General features: G+C 55.5%; 1 protein-coding gene across 1 annotated transcript in view; it reads right to left on the minus strand.

The window, feature by feature from the left end:
- PITPNM2 (phosphatidylinositol transfer protein membrane associated 2) overlaps positions 1–3,440 on the minus strand; it is a 143,891-nt gene extending 140,451 nt beyond the window's left edge. Inside the window, exon 1 of the mRNA XM_082853429.1 lies at positions 3,396–3,440. The gene's annotated coding sequence lies outside the window, so the exon portion shown is untranslated. The remainder of the gene's footprint in view (positions 1–3,395) is intronic.
- Positions 3,441–6,047: the final 2,607 nt, after the last annotated feature.

Here is a 6,047-nt window from a genome sequence, read left to right on the forward strand (position 1 = left end):
GACCATAATCAGTTGGAAAGACAGTGTAGGCGGAACGGGAAGAGTCTGGCAGAACTGGGTACACACCCGGAGTGCCTTAGGGCAAATCAGTTGACTTCTGTCTCTGGGAAAATGGAGGAAGAACACCATCTAACGCGCAGGGTTCGCGGGGAAGCCTCGCACACGCTGTGTGCGTGCAGCGCACAAACCATGCCTGTTTTCCTGCTCCACCTTCCTTCTCGTTATCAAAGGAAGAAGCAACCTACATTCCCCGCCCACAGAGGAGGCAAATCTTGCCTGGCCGTAAATTCTAAAAGAAATTTTTCATACGAGACTCTGTAAGACTTGAGCAGAGAGGGGGCAACGCCCCACGTTACGGTTAGCCCTGGTTTTAGAGCAAAGCCAGACGACGATTTGCCACGGCTGCCGTGGCTCTATGTGATCACATCCCGGGTACCCAGTGAAAGCCTCATAAACATTGACGGAAGGACCTACAGGGAAGCTACTTGAAGACCACTTAGTGGCAGGGGGTCCTGGTGAGCAGGTTTCAGGAGGGCTGTCTGCAAGGCTGACCACGTCTCCTGCCCATGGCTGAGGACGCAGGCGTGAGATCACTGTCCTTCCATGACAGAGCACATGCCCACCCCCACCCCCCGCTGTCTTCTCCAAAAGCAGCAAGGCAGCGATCATGAAGCATCAGAAGTTTCCTCTTCTTTTTTTTTTTTTTTTAAATAAATTTATTTATTTATTTTTGGCTGCGTTGGGTCTTTGTTACTGTGCGCAGGCTTTCTCTAGTTGTGGCGAGCGGGGGCTACTCTTCATTGCGATGCGTGGGCTTCTCATTGCAGTGGCTTCTCTTGTTGCGGAGCACGGGCTCTAGGCACGCGGGCTTCAGTAGTTTTGGCTCGCGGGCTCTAGAGCGCAGGCTCAGTGGTTGTGGCGCATGGGCTTAGTTGCTCCACAGCATGTGAGATCTTTCCAGAGCAGGGATCGAACCCGTGCCCCTGCATTGGCAGGCAGATTCTTAACCACTGCGCCACCAGGGAAATCCATCACCCGAAGTTTCCTCTTCTAATCTCTACAAATGAACTGTACACTCTCCACGACTGGCTCTTCTCAGGGACCAAGCTGGAAAGCCTTAACGGGATGGGATGGTTAAGAGAACATCTGCCTGGTTTTAAAAGAGGCCTCTAGATATGGAGGAAGGCAAAGCTGGGCCCCAGTGAGAGAGGATGTACAGTCCACTTGGGACAAGGGCTCTTAGCTCCTCACCATTTATCCCACAGACATTTTACCTAGAGCCTCCCATGTGCCAGGCATGGGGGATGCAGAGAAATGAGATTCGGCGCTGACCCCACAGGAGCTCAGTCTGGCAGGGAGGCAGAGAGTAACATTTAACTGCCGTTCTGCCTAAGTTACATTAGGGTGGCACAAAGGTGGAGGTGATGGACTCCACCTGGGAAGGTCAATGAAGACAACAAGCCTGGGTCTCGGTAACCAACAGTCATTAAAGCAGAGGACGCAAGGCCCAAATCCTACAGGTCCTCATACAAGCAGAGGAATTTTCTTTCAGATTCCATAAGGAAGGACCAACCAAGATCAAGAGAAACCAAGTGACTCAGTGAAACTCGTACGACCTTATGGGACGGCCAGGCCTGGAGCCTTGACTCCCACAGTTCAGTTACCCTGCTTCATCCCCTGCACGGCGAGTGCAGAAGGCCAAAGAGAGAAGCCCATTCCACACCCAATGCCCAGAGAGCCCAGAGCCTGTGCCGGACCATCGTCATAGCAGAGCATGTACCGTCCTAGTCATCTGGCAAGTCCCTCCCTATAAGAAAAACAGCCCTTCCTAACTCACTGTGTTTCTCTCTGCAAAGGGAGAGGGCTGGGAATCTCCTCCGATCACAGAAGAAGAAGAAGAATTTAACAGGGACCGTCCAGGAGTCAGATACACTAGGTCCCCAGAGGCAAGCTGGGGAGGGGGCTTCTAGTGCATCCAGACACTGACGCTGACGGTGCACAGGGTGCTGACCCAGGGCGGGGGACCAGGGATGAATCAAACTCCACCCCTGTCCTCCATCCTCCAGGAGCTCACAATCCAGCCGGGGAGATAAGCCAGGCCCAAAAGTAACTATAAAATAAGGCAGCCGGTGATAAGAGTCACACGGGAGACACAAGTAAGGTGCAGTGGGAGTTCAGAGCAGAGATGAGTCACGCTGGGGGCTTGGCCGCAAGGGAGATTCAGATGACGGGGAGCATTTACCACATTCCCCTCAGAAAGGAGGCGGGGGGCTCTAGCCTATAGCCCCAGTGGCTCCCAGGTAGCAGCTGGGGAGAGAGCTAGGAGGGGACCAAAAAAGATGCTCAGAGGAGGTCCCCTTTGAAGAACCCTGATTCTGAAGGGAAGGACGCAGGGAGGCCTGAGACTTTGGAGAACTGCCCCAGTCCATATTTCAGAGGCAGGGAGAGGAGTGTAGGATGAGGAATTTGGAATTTACGCAGGGGCAGCAAATGCGTTGAAAAGGGACAGAGCTAAAGATTTGCCTTGAAATGACATTTGCCTAGCAAACACACTCTATTTATTCAGAATGTCCACTTGAGGTTTCCGGGCGGAATTAGCTACACGTTATGGCGGAGGCGGGCACTAGCGTTTCCCTCTCCCCAAGTTCCCCATCAGCCCTGCCCCTGACAAGCAAGGCTGAGGCGGGTAGGGAGGAAGCTCGCCGCTCTGAGACAGCGCCGGCCCCTCAGGTTGCAACAGCAAAGGGAGACTCACGGGATGGAGAGGGGCCAGATTTTCCTCCAGCGAGGGGGACACCGGCAGCACTTCTTCCCAGTCCTGGCCCCCTCTCTGAGGGCCGCACCCCGGGCTCAGGCCCCGGACACCCACCCAGCCAGGCCAGCGCTGGAGGGCTGTCCAGGTGGAGGCGGGAAGCCCAGAAGGCTAGACCGAGGGCTTTGGCCACCACTTCCTCCCGGCCCCTTCCCAGCACTGCACACACACCTGCCCCTTGGCCGCCGTTGACACTTGTCACTGGGGGAGGGGAGTCCTCCGCGCCTCAGCCGGAACCGACGGAAATTAGGCATTAGCGTCGGGGGACCCCCTGAATCCCGAGGGCCAGCCCCTCCCGGGGGCCGGGCTGGGGGCGATTTCCTGAGCCCGGGATTCCCGCGCGCCAGACCCTCCCCCACGAGCGGGGCGGCGGGGCACGGGTCTCCCACTTTTCCCTCCCGCCGAGCGCGCGGGCCGGCGGACAGGCGGGCGGGCGGGCCTGGGCCTCCGGGAGCCGCCGCCCGGCCGGGGTCCCCACCCCGCGCCCGCCCCTCCCCCCCGGTCCCCTCCCCGGGGGCTCCGCGCGGGCCAGAGGAGGGGGCCCGGCCGCGCCGCCTTCCGGCCGGGCCGCCGAAACACTCACCCCGCTCCGCGCGGCGCGGCTTCGTCCTCTTCGGCAGCGCTGGGCCGCCGCCGCCTCACGCCGCCCGGGAGGCCCCGGCCCCGCGGCCCCGGCCCGGCCGGCTGCGCCCCGCGGCTCCGCGCGCCGCCGCCGCCACCGCCGTCGCCGCCAGCTGGCCCCGGGCGAGCGGCCGGGCCCCCGCGGGCATGCTCCCCGGCCGTCGGCGGGCGTGCGGCGGGCGGGCGCACGTGCGGGCCGCCGCGGGTCTGGGCGCTCGGAGCGCGGGCCGCGGGCCGACGAGGAGGCGGCGGCCGGCGGGGCGCGGGGCCGGGCGCGCCGGCGGACCGGCCTGACAGCTCTACGCCGCGGCGCCGCCGTGCCCCGCGCGCCCCAGCGGCCGCTGCTGCCCGTGCGCGCCGGGCCCGCCTCGCATTCCCTCACTCGGCGGCAGGCCTGCGCCTCCGTCAGGCCACGCGGGGAGCCGCCCGCCGCCTCCGCCCGTCCCGAGGGCCGGCCTCCTCCCGGAGCAACCCGGCAAACTTGGTGGCCCCGCTCCGGCGCCGGGCGTGCTGTCGCCCCGGCGACCCCCGAAAGCCCGGGGCTCGCTTCCGCGCGGGAGGCCCCGGGCGCTGGACCCGGCCCACGACCTCTCGGCCCTTTTAACACCATCGGCCTCGCCTATCGGGAGACTCGCGAACAGTAAGAGGGGAAGGGAACGAGGAGATCTGCAGAAATTGGAAAAAAATACAAACAAAAAAAATCAAGTCCTTCGGGAGTAAAATGACAAATCAAGGGGAACGAACTGCGGAAGACTTCGGAAGGCATTTGGAATGTGTGGACAAACCAAAGGTAGTTAATTGAAGTCCAAACCTTGATGCCGGGTACTTGCATCAGTTACCGACCCGATTTGCAGAAATAGGCATCAAGGAGTTCTCTCCTCAGGATCCCAAATATGGTCTGGACCAAAAAATGAAAATGCTCTTTGGTCATCAGAAGTCGTGGGAGTAATAGTAGCCAGAGGGTAAGTTCTAGTCCCTGACCTCAAGGAACTGGCCGAGGATCAGAAAGAGCTTCATCTTGATGTTCCCTCCCGACTGGACGCTCCAGTTGGACCAAGAGGGTACTGAGTGAAATTTAAAGGAAATCATAAAGCGTATATTTAGACTGAGCAAGGATGGCCTTGTTTGTCAAGATCTGAAGTAACTGAATTAAACAGGGCACACCCAAAACCTACGGGTAGCTTACCTATCACTAAGTATTATAAGGTCGAGAGGAGCGGGGGAGCGCCTTCCCCTGGAAGGGCAAGGGCAAGCTCAAGTTAAAGCGCTCCAAGATGACTTCAGATCAAGTCAGAGAGAACAACCCTGACCAAAGGCTGTCCCATCTCCTTGGACACTGAACGGGCCAGGAGAGCCGCCGTAACACAGCTTGCCTCAAAACGCCTCATGATCACACGGAGACAAGTGAAGGGGTCCCCATAAACACTAAACCCTCAACTCCTTCCCTCCACCAAGGGGTGCCCTAAGACCCATTAAAGGTTTTCAGCCCCAGTGCTGTTCTGAGTCGGCCAGGGATTGAGTCATCATCTGTCTCCTGTACAACCATCCTCCTTGCCTGAGGACCCGTGGAAACCGGATTGGATGACACACGCTTTTGCTGCTACTTCTCCCCGTACTTGTGCTTTAACCTAATAATAAAAGTAAAAAGAAAAAAAAAAAAAAAGCATTTCAGATCATACAGATCTCCAGAGTGAGGCTCTGCCTGTAGGCCAGTCGGAACAGAGCACCTGGACGGCTGCCATTGTAACCCTGCAATGACTGCCCTCAGACCAGTAACGCGGAAGACTTAACACCATTAAAAACCAGATCCCACAGTTAGCCAGTTAGGAATAAATACACTAATATCACAGTTATTTGTATGCACAAATATTTATTAAGTGCCTGTATTCAAGAATGAAGAGGAGATGGTCCCTGCTCTCATGGAGCTTACAATTTCATTACTCCAGCATTTGACTAGATTGAAGAACTGCAACAAGCACTGGTCTTTGTCTAATGTCAGCAGCACTACAGGAAGCAAATTTCTCACGTTATATTGGTCACTGTTACAGTGAAATTGTGAATAGAACATTATCTTTGAAGTCTGTAGTCACAGCGATGACATGACATATAATGTCCAGCAAATGCAAATTTATGGCTTGATTCCTCCTATTTGAGAGGGGTCTGCTGAAATAAAACACAAATCAAAAGGGGAAGGCTTAACAAACAGGTCCTAAGAATACTGGTGTAGTTTAATATATTATTAAACTGCCACAGAACTCTTGGCAAGGCAGGAAATTATCTCCTGCAAAATCTGTGCAATATAATTGGTTTAATTAGACCTGCAAATCTCATAACCATGTACAATCACTTATGATGGGTAAATACGATTTACCTTTATGATTCCTAAAGGGCTCTAGATATGTATTTATTTTTTAAAAAGCTTCTTAGAGACTCACAGCACAAATGGCACATTAAAATTTAGTGAAAACTGCTTTTGAGATATCTAAAAATTAAAATGACAAAAATGTCTAACTTTTCTACATTTGTAAGTACAGAGTTCAGAATTCAAATAGCATTCAGCAAAGCACCTGGCTTTTCTGAGTTAAAAAGGGGAACAAATTTTGGTTGCTTATCA

Source organism: Leucopleurus acutus, assembly GCF_964270905.1.
Source record: "Leucopleurus acutus genome assembly, chromosome: 13".
Lineage (NCBI taxonomy): Eukaryota > Metazoa > Chordata > Mammalia > Artiodactyla > Delphinidae > Leucopleurus > Leucopleurus acutus.